Genomic DNA, 12,287 nt, shown 5'->3' on the forward strand with positions numbered 1-12,287 from the left:
CCACAGAGTCCACGAGACTGTTCTATACATCAGTGTCTCTTTTGTTGTCTCGTATACAGGGTTATTGTTACCATCTTTCTAAATTCCATATATACAATATTGTAAAGTTAAAAAATAAAATAAAAAAATAATATAAAAAAAGAATATGGGTAAATTGTAATTTTGGTATAATATAGAAAATGGTTCCTCTTTATGTCAGATTATGGGATTCTTTTGGTATTTAGACAATTGAAAACTATAAAATTAAGGAATTTATAATATATTAAACAGCTGCATATTGTTTTCACAAAAAAATGTATTCTGAGTATGTTGATACTAAAAGCTTTTCTAAGAAAAAAAATAAAATAAAATACTTGTATTTAAAAAAAATAAAGTAAAATATTGAAAGTGAAAGAAAAAAAAACCAAAATTTAAAATTGAACGCATGGCTCACAATATACACTTACTGGGCAGAGCTGCTCTTGACCCAGGATATTTTTGTTCATTATTTTATTTAATCCTCACAACTATTCCAGGAGGTAGGTGCCATTATCACCCCTGTTTTATTCATGAAGACACTGGAATCAAAGTTTGGTAACTTGCCCAAGGCCATGAAGCTACGAAGTTGCTGACTTGAGATCTGAACTCAGGTCCGCCCAACTCTATGACCACACTCTATTTCCACTTTATGCTACTATATTGACATCCTCTGTGGGAAATTGCTGCTATGTTGAAAAATGCTGGAGGAAGGAGCACAAGAAATGATTGTGGAAATGCTGACAGTGGCTAAATGACATAATTAAAAATGCAACAAGGCCTCTGAAGTATGTGCTGTTGGGGCAAGAATGGACAGTGAATCTGGCTCCAAGTTTGACTGCAAAATCCATGCTCTCAGAAAAAGGAAACTGCAAACCTGGAACCTTGGAAATGCATATCACTCAGGGAATTTTAAGGTTTCAAAGATGATGAGGCATGTCAGGCATAGAACTTCCCGGGGTCTGGGCTCTGTGGGTTGGTTTAGGCCAAAGCAGAACTCCTACCTCATGAAAAGCTTTAACACAGACACCTTCTGTGGGGTTGTTTGGTGGGATTGTTGATGAGCAGAGAGGGGAAGGGCAGTTAGGAGCTGTTCTAGGGACACTTGCCCAAGCCCCCTGGATTCTGGCTCCACACAACTGACTCATAAATATGTGCATGCTTAGTCGTGTCCGACTCTTAATGATGCCATGGACTCATGGAGAGGTGTAGCCCACCAGGCTCCTCTGTCCTTAGTACTTTCAGGCAAGAAACTGGAGTGGGTTGTCATTTCCTCCTCCAGGAGATCTTCCTGATCCAGGGATTGAAACCGAGTCTCCTGAATCTCCTGAATTGGAGGCCAATTCTTTACCATCGAACTACCTGGGCACTGCTTTACTTGACTCAAGAAGGCATTTCTTTTCTTTCTTTCTCTCTGTCTCTCCTTCTTTCTTTCCTTCCTTCCTTTCTTTTCTCTCTCTCCCTCCCTTTCTCCCACTTTCTTTCTCTTTCTTCCTCCTAGTTAATGTAGTGAGGGAGGTCTGGACCTGCTTGGAAGGAGTTCTCCCTCACATTTCCCAGTGCATATAAAGCCTCCTCTTGCCCTGTCCTGTCCTCCATGGCTTCATGTGGAGAGCATGTTGCTACCTCTGGCCTCAGTACCTGCTGGGGTCATCTCCAAGTCAGGCTGTAGGGGACTGAGGGCTGCAGGTTGTGTTAGGGTGGTTTCTTTATCCACGGATTGTCTGCCTGGCACTCACACTTAGGGAAAGAAAAGACTGCCCTAGGCTGTAGAGGGAGGTGAGGTAGATGACAGGCCTTCCACTCTCTGAGTTCAATAAATAAGGGCAAACCCCCAAATAACATTCAGTTGAGAAGATTCATGTGATGTGAGGTAAATGGCCTGTACAAATGTCCTACTGAGGGGAGAAGGGAGCCATGGAAGTGATTTTACCTGCCCAATGGGAAGAGAAACCAGAATTGGAAGGGAAGTGATTGACTTATAATTACACTGACTGGGACCCTGGGGTTGTGACCACAGAAAATTACTTGAGTTTTCCATAGCCCTAGAGCAAGGTGGCTTAGTGGTAAAGAATCTGCCTGCAATGCAAGAAACTGGTAGGAGATGTGGGTTCGATCCCTGGGTCAGGAAGATCCTGTGGAGAAGGAAATGGCAACCCACTCCAGTATTCTTGCCTAGGAAATCCCATGAACAGAGGAGCCTGGCAGGCTACAGTCCATGAGATCCAAGAGTGAGACACAACTGAGCGACTAAACAACAATAACCACAACAAAACCCCCAAAGCCCAAGGCTCCAAAGCAAGTTGGCTGCAGTCACCTCTGGTCTCTCAGAAGGAGATGGGGTACGTGGAGTGGGCAGTAGAATGCTGCCCAGCTTAAGAAGGTCAGGGTGAAGTTGCTGATGGGCCTATTTCAGGGACCTACCACCCAGGACCATGGGAGGCCACGTGGGGCCAGGGAATGAGTCAGAAAGGGAACGTTTTTCACACACAAGCTATAAAGAAAATGTGAGGCTCCCATCCTCCCAGCTTCCAAGGTGGAGTGGGGTGGTGGGACCCAGTGATTAAGACAGACAAATGAATGACTCTTAGCTCAAGCCGCAGTCCCTTCAGTTCTGAATTTGGAGCCTGGGAGAGACATCCAGCAGTGGCTTGAGGGGGTGCAGCCATTCTTGTTGACCTCAGAAGGCTGGGCCTGCACCTCCAGACATACCCTAACATACCTCTGTGTGTGTGTGTGTGTGTGTGTGTCGCTCAGTCATGTCCAACTCTCTGCAACTCCATGGACTGTAGCCCACCAGGCTCCTCTGTCCATGGAATTTTTCAGGCAAGAATACTGGAGTGGGTTGCCATTCCCTTATCCAGAGGATCTTCCCAACCAGGGATCAAACCCAGGTCTCCTGCATTGTAGACAGATTCTTTACCATCTGAACCAGCAGGGAAGCCCAACAGACCTACCTACTGGGAATTCACCCAACCCTTTGCAGACCCACTCTATTTCTAATGAATTTCCCTTCATAGTACTGTTAACAGCAAGGGCTGTGACCAGTCAGCGGGTAGAGCTAGGTTGGGTAGGTCAAGAAAGGCATCTTTCAACCACAGGTTGCTACACTATGTGTCTGCTGTAACCTGTGACTCTCTTCCAGGTGCCTCAAGAGAACAAGGCAGGTATAGCTCTGAAGAGAATTCCTAACTCCCATCAGCCCCAGTAATTCCATCAAAATTCTTACCAGATTTAAACAAGAAGATAAATTAATAAACTTGAGTCTTCTCTCGGTGTCTTATCCCAGCCCACCCAGCAAGTAGTTATTACAAGTGAAATAACTATCTGAAAGCTGTCAATGATGGTTTTGCCATTATGTTTTTTGAAGGACCATTCACTATATTTACTCTGAAGTAAGCAGGCAGTTGTGGGAGACACTTACAGAACCAAAGGCCTTGCAGGTGCCCCTAACTCATTTAGATCCTTCCCTCCATGGCAGTGCCAGTGAATCATCCATTGCGTTACATCAGTTAAGCCAGCAAGATACATCAGATCAGATCAGATCAGTCGCTAAGTCGTGTCCGACTCTTCATGACCCCATGAATTGCAGCACGCCAGGCCTCCCTGTCCATCACCAACTCCCAGAGTTCACTCAGACTCACGTCCATCAAGTCAGTGATGCCATCCAGCCATCTTATCCTCTGTCGTCCCCTTCTCCTCCTGCACCCAATCCCTCCCAGCATCAGAGTTTTTCCAATGAGTCAACTCTTCGCATGAGGTGGCCAAAGTACTGGAGTTTCAGCTTTAGCATCATTCCTTCCAAAGAAATCCCAGGGCTGATCTCCTTCAGAATGGACTGGTTGGATCTTCTTGCAGTCCAAGGGACTCTCAAGAGTCTTCTCCAACACCACAGTTCAAAAGCATCAATTCTTCGGCTCTCAGCCTTCTTCACAGTCAACTCTCACATCCATACATGACCACAGGAAAAACCATAGCCTTGACTAGACGAACCTTTGTTGGCAAAGTAATGTCTCTGCTTTTGAATATGCTATCTAGGTTGGTCATAACTTTCCTTCCAAGGAGTAAGCGTCTTTTAATTTCATGGCTGCAGTCACCATCTGTAGTGATTTTGGAGCCCAGAAAAATAAAACCTGACACGGTTTCCACTGTTTCCCCATCTATTTCCCATGAAGTGATGGGACCGGATGCCATGATCTTCGTTTTCTGAATGTTGAGCTTTAAGCCAACTTTTTCACTCTCCACTTTCACTTTCATCAAGAGGCTTTTGAGTTCCTCTTCACTTTCTGCCATAAGGGTGGTGTCATCTGCATGTCTGAGGTTATTGATATTTCTCCCGGCAATCTTGATTCCAGCTTGTGTTTCTTCCAGTCCAGCGTTTCTCATGATGTACTCTGCATATAAGTTAAATAAACAGGGTGACAATATACAGCCTTGACGAACTCCTTTTCCTATTTGGAACCAGTCTGTTGTTCCATGTCCAGTTCTAACTGTTACTTCCTGACCTGCATATAGGTTTCTCAAGAGGCAGGTCAGGTGGTCTGGTATTCCCATCTCTTTCAGAATTTTCCACAGTTTATTGTGATCCACACAGTCAAAGGCTTTGGCATAGTCAATAAAGCAGAAATAGATGTTTTTCTGGAACTCTCTTGCTTTTTTGATGATCCAGCGGATGTTGGCAATTTGATCTCTGGTTCCTCTGCCTTTTCTAAATCCAGCTTGAACATCAGGAAGTTCATGGTTCACATATTGCTGAAGCCTGGCTTGGAGAATTTTGAGCATTACTTTACTAGCGTGTGAGATGAGTGCAATTGTGCAGTAGTTTGAGCAAGATACATACATTTCCCCTTTTCTAATAAAGCCAGCATATAATTTTAGGCTGCGTAGGTGAGCCTTCTAGAACCCAGACAGAGGCTGAGTGAAGTTTGTCATTTGATGCCATTTCCAGTAAAAGCATTGAGATAACAGCAATGATTTCAAAGCCCCATAGTGAGACGCCCAAATTGTATCTGGAATTTAAAAAGGGCTTACAAGTTAAAACTCACTCAGAATCTCCCTCCATCTCTCTGTTCCATCTCTTCCTCAGAACTGAATGGAAAGTAAACCCCCCACAGATCCAGCTCCATCACAGTGTTAGCAAGCAAAGTGCAGAGCAGGTCACAGTATTTCTAATTCAGATTAATGACCCCATTCAGCCCTGTCTCCTTAGCAGGAAATTAGAAAGTGTAGGAAGGAGCAAATAGTGATTCACAATGCGAGACTCTGTGTATTGGCAGTTGTGCTTGTTAAAAGCTAAGATATTGTTTTGATATAAAATAATTGAGTCTGACTTATTTATGGGATGAAGTGTTTTCTGTAATGTGAGCTCCCTTTTGCAAAGCCAGATGCTTGAAGGACAGAAGAACTAGCCTTTTCCCGATTTGTGTTTGCTGCAGTTCTGTCAGAAACAGTAATTCAGGGTAATAGGTGGGTGGGCTGTTGTGAACTTTTGGTACCCTGCTGTTGATTCTGTATCTCTTCTTCCTCCCATGGTCATCTCTCTGCACCAGGGCTGAGTCCCCACCTTCTGTTCTCCACCCTCCATGCTCACTTCTTCAGGTAACATATTTAATTAGGGGGTTTCATTTGTCATCTGTTTGTGTTCAGCGATGACTTTTCTCCAAGTCTTATTATCTCCCCTACTTCTCAGTGTGCGTATGTATACACACGCACACACACATACACACACAAACACGCACTTCCACTAGATTCACAGAGACTTAGGTATAAAGCCAGACTCGCTGTCCTCCTCGTGTAATTTCCTTTCCTTCTCTAAATCCTCATTCATAGCCATGCATATCCATTCTTTCCCTCCTTTGCCCTCCATATCTTGTCTGTCATCAAGAGCTTCCCTTTCCTCTTTGGATTCAATTCTTTCCTCCATTTGCATATTCAGTATGTAAGCTTGACTCAGGGTCTTGTTTAGGAGGGTGACATGATTTTTTTCAATAAAAATCATGCAAAGCTCTGTTTCCAAGCATGCCTAATAAACCTTTCCTGCCATTCCTGCTGCTGCTGCTAAGTTGCTTCTGTCGTGTCCAATTCTGTGCGACCCCATAGATGGCAGCCCACCAGGCTGCCCCGTCCCTGGGATTCTCCAGGCAAGAACACTGGAGTGGGTTGCCATTTCCTTCCCCAACGCATGAAAGTGAAAAGTGAAAGGGAATTCGCTCAGTCGTGTCCGACTCTTAGCGACCCCATGGACTGCAGCCTACCAGGCTCCTCAGTCCATGGGATTTTCCAGGCAAGAGTACTGGAGTGGGGTGCCATTGCCTTCTTCGAAACCTTTCCTATGAGGATGTATTCTTTGTTTTCTGCTTCAGGGAACATGTCTATTCTCAAATCTCACACCAAAATAGTGTTGATGAGAAACTGAAAAAGATGGATGAGCTTTAGAAGTAATTGCACTTGAGACGTCATTTCTGAGCCTTGGTGTTTATTAGAAAGTTGACTCCTGTTAAATCTGAATTTCATCTACCATTCTCCTTTTGCACAAACCCCTCTGCCACTAGTCTCCTTGCTTTTCTTTGAATTCACTTTTTCTTTGAACACATTTCTGTCTCAGGGCCTTTGTACTTCCTCTTTGGAACTCTCGTCACCAAGATGCTTACACTGGCTTGTTCTGATGGATATTATCTTCTCAAGAGAGGTGAATGCACTAAGAGAGTCCTCTATCTGCCCATTTTTCAAATCACCTGTTACATTATGAATTTCTTATTTCCTGTCAGTGTCCTTCCTAGATAGCCCAGTAAGGGCAGAGATTTTGTCTGTTTGGCTTACAGCTTTATTCTCAGAGCTAGAAAGAAGCTTTACACATGGGAGTCACTCCAGCAGTGGTCTGCTGAATCCATGCCTAAAAGTTGGATCAGAATCCAGGAAGCCTCATTTAAAACAGTATTTTTTACAGTGTGGTCCCTGGACCTACAGCTTCGGCATCACTTGAGAAATTGTTAGCAAGGCAAATTATTGGGCCTCTCACAAGTCCTATTAAATCTGAAAGTGGAAGGCAGTTGTATGAGTTTCGACAAGCCCTCCGGGAGACTGGGTAAACCTTGAGAACCACTGCTCTAAGACATTGCTAGGGTGCCATATTATCTTTTGCACTTACTACTGTTTGTCAAGGCAGGAAAAAAAATCTCGTGACACTTACATTCGACATTTGCACTAATCTTAGACTATTCCCTTCTTGTTTCAGGTGCATTGGATCAGGAAGCTGGCTTGTCCTGTGGTCCTCAAGTTCAGGAAGAACTCAGTATGCATTTCTTGGCTGGTTGATTTCGCAATATTCCTTTTTTTTAGCTCTAGGTGATATATGGAGGTTTATACTCTTCTACTGAGAGTTAGTACAGGTATGTTGTTATTGCTGTTGTCTAGTCCTCCAGGCTCCTGTGTCCATGGGGTTCTCTAGATAAGAATGCTGCAGTGGGTTGCCATCTCCTCTTCCAGGGCATCTTTCTCACTTACGGACTGAAACTGCATCTCCTGCACTGGCAGGCGCTGACTCACCAGGGAAGCCCGTGTTTGTTATTAGCATATAGAAAATACATTGATTAAAAACATGTGCATGTTGGTTAATTTTAACTCATTGTTTTATTACTTGCTAGATATATGTTAAAGAAGTTAAAATCATGGGTTTAGGAGTTGGATTTGGGCTGGGTCAGGCCTTAATTGGTAAAAATGGGCAATAATATCTGCCTTGGAGAATTGATAGCACTGCACACAGAGCATACTCAAAGTAGCTATTATTAATAATGATAATGTTGGCATTTTTGTAACTTATAATATGTAACATTTATTATCTTGGTGTGTGTGTGTGTAAGTGTAGTTATTACGGCAGAAAGAAGACAGTGGAAAGTGTATTTTAGAACACTGTTTCTCACAGAGGTCTCAAGACCAGCAGCAACAGCATACCTCAGAATTACTAGAGATACAGATTTCTGCCCCACACCCCAGATCTGCTGAAACAGATATAGAAGTGTGGGCTGAACACTATCTAACAAGTCCTCCAGGCGGTTCTGAAGCATCCTAAAGCTTAGGAACCCTGCTTTAAAGTCACATACACACAAACACACACACCCTCACACTCTCTGTCTGGTGTGCTTCTTTGGGGAAACCATCTATTAACAGATTAAAAGGATCCTGGAGGCCAACACCTAGAGAATTCCTGCTGAAGGGCAGGTCCATAGGACCTGAGTCATTTGAATTTGGGAGAGAGACCCAATTTCTGGTTTGCATATCAAACTTGTGCAGTGGCCTAGCTTTCTGACAGGTCTTTGAAAAATGAGGTCCCCAGTAACAGCCCTCTCTCCCTCCAATATTTCCTGGCCTGCAGCAATTAAACTGCTGAGCAGAAACTGGGCCTGATGGTCTGTTAACCCTTTGTCAGCTGAAGCACAGAAGCAATTTGTTTTGCTGGAGAGATTGTCTTCTCAACTTCTTTTCCTCCCACTGCACTACAAAGGAAAACTGTCTCCTTAAACATCTCCTTGTCGAGCTGCTGCATCTGTGTGATTGAAACAGCCAGGTCAGAGATCAACGGAGGTGAAAGGTCATCACAAACTGAATGCAGCTGCTGAATCTCCTTGTGCTTCTCCTTGGTGTCATGAAGACAAATAGCATTAAAAAAAAATTTCCCCCAATGAAGCAGTTCTCATTTTCTCCTTTCTCATCACCCTTCAAGCATTTCTTAATGAACTACAGCTCAATCATCTATGAGCACAGTGGTTTTACATCTGAGCACAGTCCCCCAGAAAACATCAGAGTCAATTAAGATAGCTTTCTGAGTGCTTTTTCCTTGTATTATTAAGTTTGGGCTTTCAGCACAGTCCAAGTCCTCATTGTTACCATTTACAACAATATCAAACAAACACGCCATGTCCAGCCACGACACAGTCCAGGAACGACAGACACGGGCAAGCACTTCCTGGTTACTGATCATTGTGCTGTCTTTGTCTTTTACATACGTTCCTTGTTTATTTCTGCTCACGTGTGCTTTATAGATTTTCTCTGGAAATTTTGAATTTTAGACCAACACCTTCCACTGTCTAGGCAGGGATTTCTCAGGGAAACCCAGCCAAAATTAATGTGCATATAAACAAAAGGAAATTGGGATCATAATCTTATTTAAACCACGTCTGTTGGAACTGAGTAACTCTTAATAAAGAAAAGACAATCCTGTTTTCCTACCTTTCCATTTCTAAAGACAAGAAGAGTTTTAAATCTGACAACAGAATAAAAACCATCCAAAAATATCCAAATGAATATTTCTTTAATGACAAGAACCCTAGTATTCAATCCAAGCTGATTTTTAATAAGTTCTTTATGGTGCTCAACATAGTGCTTTGCTCACGGTAGATACCCAACACCTTTTTCAGACTCAATACTGCTTACAAATGTGAGCTTTAGCCTTAAAAAACATAGGAACTGGAACTGAGATATAAGGGATGGAGATATCTGACTTTACAGTAAAATGAGAATTTATTAATCAAATTTGGGTTTGGAATGTGTTAGTGCTGATGCTGGAAGAAGGAATTGTATGTGAAACAGCTAACGTGGATCCACACTTGTCTTATAAGGGCTCCATGAGGGTGATTTTTCCTCTCTCCTTCTCCAGTGAGTGATGGCTCATCTACAAACCAAGGGACAGCTGTGCTAGAATGGTCAGAAATCAAAACTGGAGTCAGGGGTTTCTCCTCTTGGCCCATGGTCCTCTGTAGGCAGGCAGGATTGGGGGGAGCAGTGAGGAAAGGTTTGCAGAGTTGCTGTAAAAGATTTAAAATTTGTATGTGCACAGAACATTTCATACAGATGAATTAAACACTGTCTCTTACACAGAGTTTCTCCTCTTTCTCAAATATCTATTTGTATAGTATTGTGGCAAATATATACATATTTATCTATAATAACTACAAAATGAATTGTAGTTTTTGCCATTCTTCATCTTCTCAACTGATATCTAGTGATGTCTAAGATATGTTTTGAATAGAAAAGCTTTCTTCCTGTTGAAAAACAGAAGGAATGCCTATTCTACAGCATGTACTAGAATGGTCAGAAATCAAAACTGAAGTCAGAGGCTCCCCCTCTTTGCCCGTGGTCCTCTGTAGGCAGGCAGGATTGTCCTTGTCCTCTAAGGCAAGGCTTCCCAGGTCTTGTCCTAGGACCTGTGGTACCTATTTGCCGTGCAACTACCCTGCTCCATCCCTGACCCTCGGGATTAGAATCTCCTGGGCAGGGAACTAGAAATCTTTGAAACAAACTTCCTGATGTCAGTTTCCCCATGTATTGAAATTTGAGAACCCTGGGCTTAAGGGAGTTGGAAAATATCTTAACACCAACAGGAGTCAGCTTCAGGAGGCTAAAGCTTTGGTGTTTTTTTTTGTGTTTTACCTGAAAACAGAATATTGCTTTCCCCTTTAAATCCTTGAATACTATCCAAAAGCTTGCTAGAATATTTATTAATCATGTCAGATAGTCTAATGACAATTTTCAACCACCATATCCCCACTGGATAAAACCAAAGAACAATGGTTCTGTATCGTCTACAGATGACTCTTAGTCACACAACTATTTGCCTTTGTCGGGATGCACTGAAATACCATGTGAATTAAATTACAGTGGGCAGGGGAGCCGGACTACAGATCTGAAATCATTAGCAACTCCTGAGAGCATTCACTTGATTTGTGTGTATTTAAATATAATCGTCAATAAAATTAGGAAACCTTTACCACCATCTGTGTTGCCATAGCAAAGTGCAGGGACAGCAAATATCTGGTCTATGTTTTTACTTCCTCCCCACCCCCACGAGCTTGCATGGCAGCTAGATATGTCTAATCAATTCTAGCAATCCTTCCTCTTAAGCCAGGATATTTATGCCTCAGAATACTGTGCCCCAGGCAGCTCTTAGCAGATGAGATGATGGACAATGAAACCTACTTGTTTCATCTGGGCTGATGAAGGGCATGGGCTTTGCATTCATGGGTTTCGGGGTTCAGATCCCAGTCTTGACACTTAGAAGTTGTGAGACAACACAAGATACTTAAGATATTTAGGTACTTTTGCAGCCTCATTCTCCTCATTTGCACAAGTGGGATTATAGTTGCACCTCCCAGGATTGTTGTGAAAGTGACAGAAAGAATGTATGTAAATTGCTTAGCATGCCTAGTACATAGTGCTGCTGCTAAGTCACTTCAGTTGTGTCTGATTCTGCGACCCCATAGATGGCAGCCCACCAGGCTCCCCCGTCCCTGGGATTCTCCAGGCAAGAACACTGGAGTGGGTTGCCGTTTCCTTCTCCAATGCATGAAAGGGAAAAGTGAAAGTGAAGTCGCTCAGTCGTGTCCGACTCCTAGCGATCCCATGGACTGCAGCCTACCAGGCCCCTCTGTCCATGGGATTTTCCAGGCAAGAGTACTGGAGTGGGGTGCCATTGCCTTCTCCAGTGCATAGTGAGTACTCAATAAATTTTAGGTGTTGTTATTTTTAATTTAGCTTGATGTAATGAGCACAAGGAGAAAGAGACTTGTTTTGTGGGACCACTTGAGTTGCATAGAGCAAGCATGGAGGATTGTATTAGTAGAGCACTTCCTTACTGCAGCTCTCTCTCTGAACCAAGGCCCACATTTATGGAGGGCTTAACAGTTACAGAAAGTGTTCTAAGCACTTTTTAAGGAGTAACTAATTTAATCCTCACAATAATCCAGTGAGGTAAATGTTCTTATCCCCAGTTTATAGATGCAGCACCTGAGGCATAAAGAGGTTGAGTGACTCCTAAGGGATGGAATTAAGTATGTGCTGTTGAAAATGAGGACTCAGTCAGGAGCCTCCCTGGAACTTGTGAAGATGCGAATTCTCAGGTCCTGCCCAGGACTCCCTGGATCAGAAATGCTGTGGATGGGCCTATAAATCTCTGTTTTAACAAACCCTCCAGGTGATTCTAAGGTACATCAGGCTTTTAGAATGACAATCCAGAAAGCAAGGGAGCATTGCCAGGACAAGTCAGGAGCGAGGATAGCAGTTAAAGAAGCGTATTCCTATTAAGGAAGGGTGAGTGCCATTTCAGAACTTTGATGCCTATTTGTACCTTCCAGTATTCATCCTGGAATTCGGTGTTTTTCCCCCTGCTTATGAGGAAAATTGGTTGATTTGTGCTATTGGTTGTTTTACTCTGTTACAATTCCACTAGAACAAGTAAGAAACCGCTTGTCTGTCTCAATTGTATGTGAACTAGTATGAAA

General features: G+C 43.1%; 1 protein-coding gene across 5 annotated transcripts in view; it reads left to right on the forward strand.

Moving 5' to 3' along the window:
- LOC107132925 (uncharacterized) overlaps positions 1–7,635 on the forward strand; it is a 471,858-nt gene extending 464,223 nt beyond the window's left edge. For all 5 annotated transcript variants that reach the window (XR_009496428.1, XR_009496427.1, XR_001501312.3 and 2 more), the window contains one exon: positions 7,250–7,635. The gene's annotated coding sequence lies outside the window, so the exon portion shown is untranslated. The remainder of the gene's footprint in view (positions 1–7,249) is intronic.
- Positions 7,636–12,287: the final 4,652 nt, after the last annotated feature.

This window comes from Bos taurus, chromosome 11 (assembly GCF_002263795.3).
Source record: "Bos taurus isolate L1 Dominette 01449 registration number 42190680 breed Hereford chromosome 11, ARS-UCD2.0, whole genome shotgun sequence".
Lineage (NCBI taxonomy): Eukaryota > Metazoa > Chordata > Mammalia > Artiodactyla > Bovidae > Bos > Bos taurus.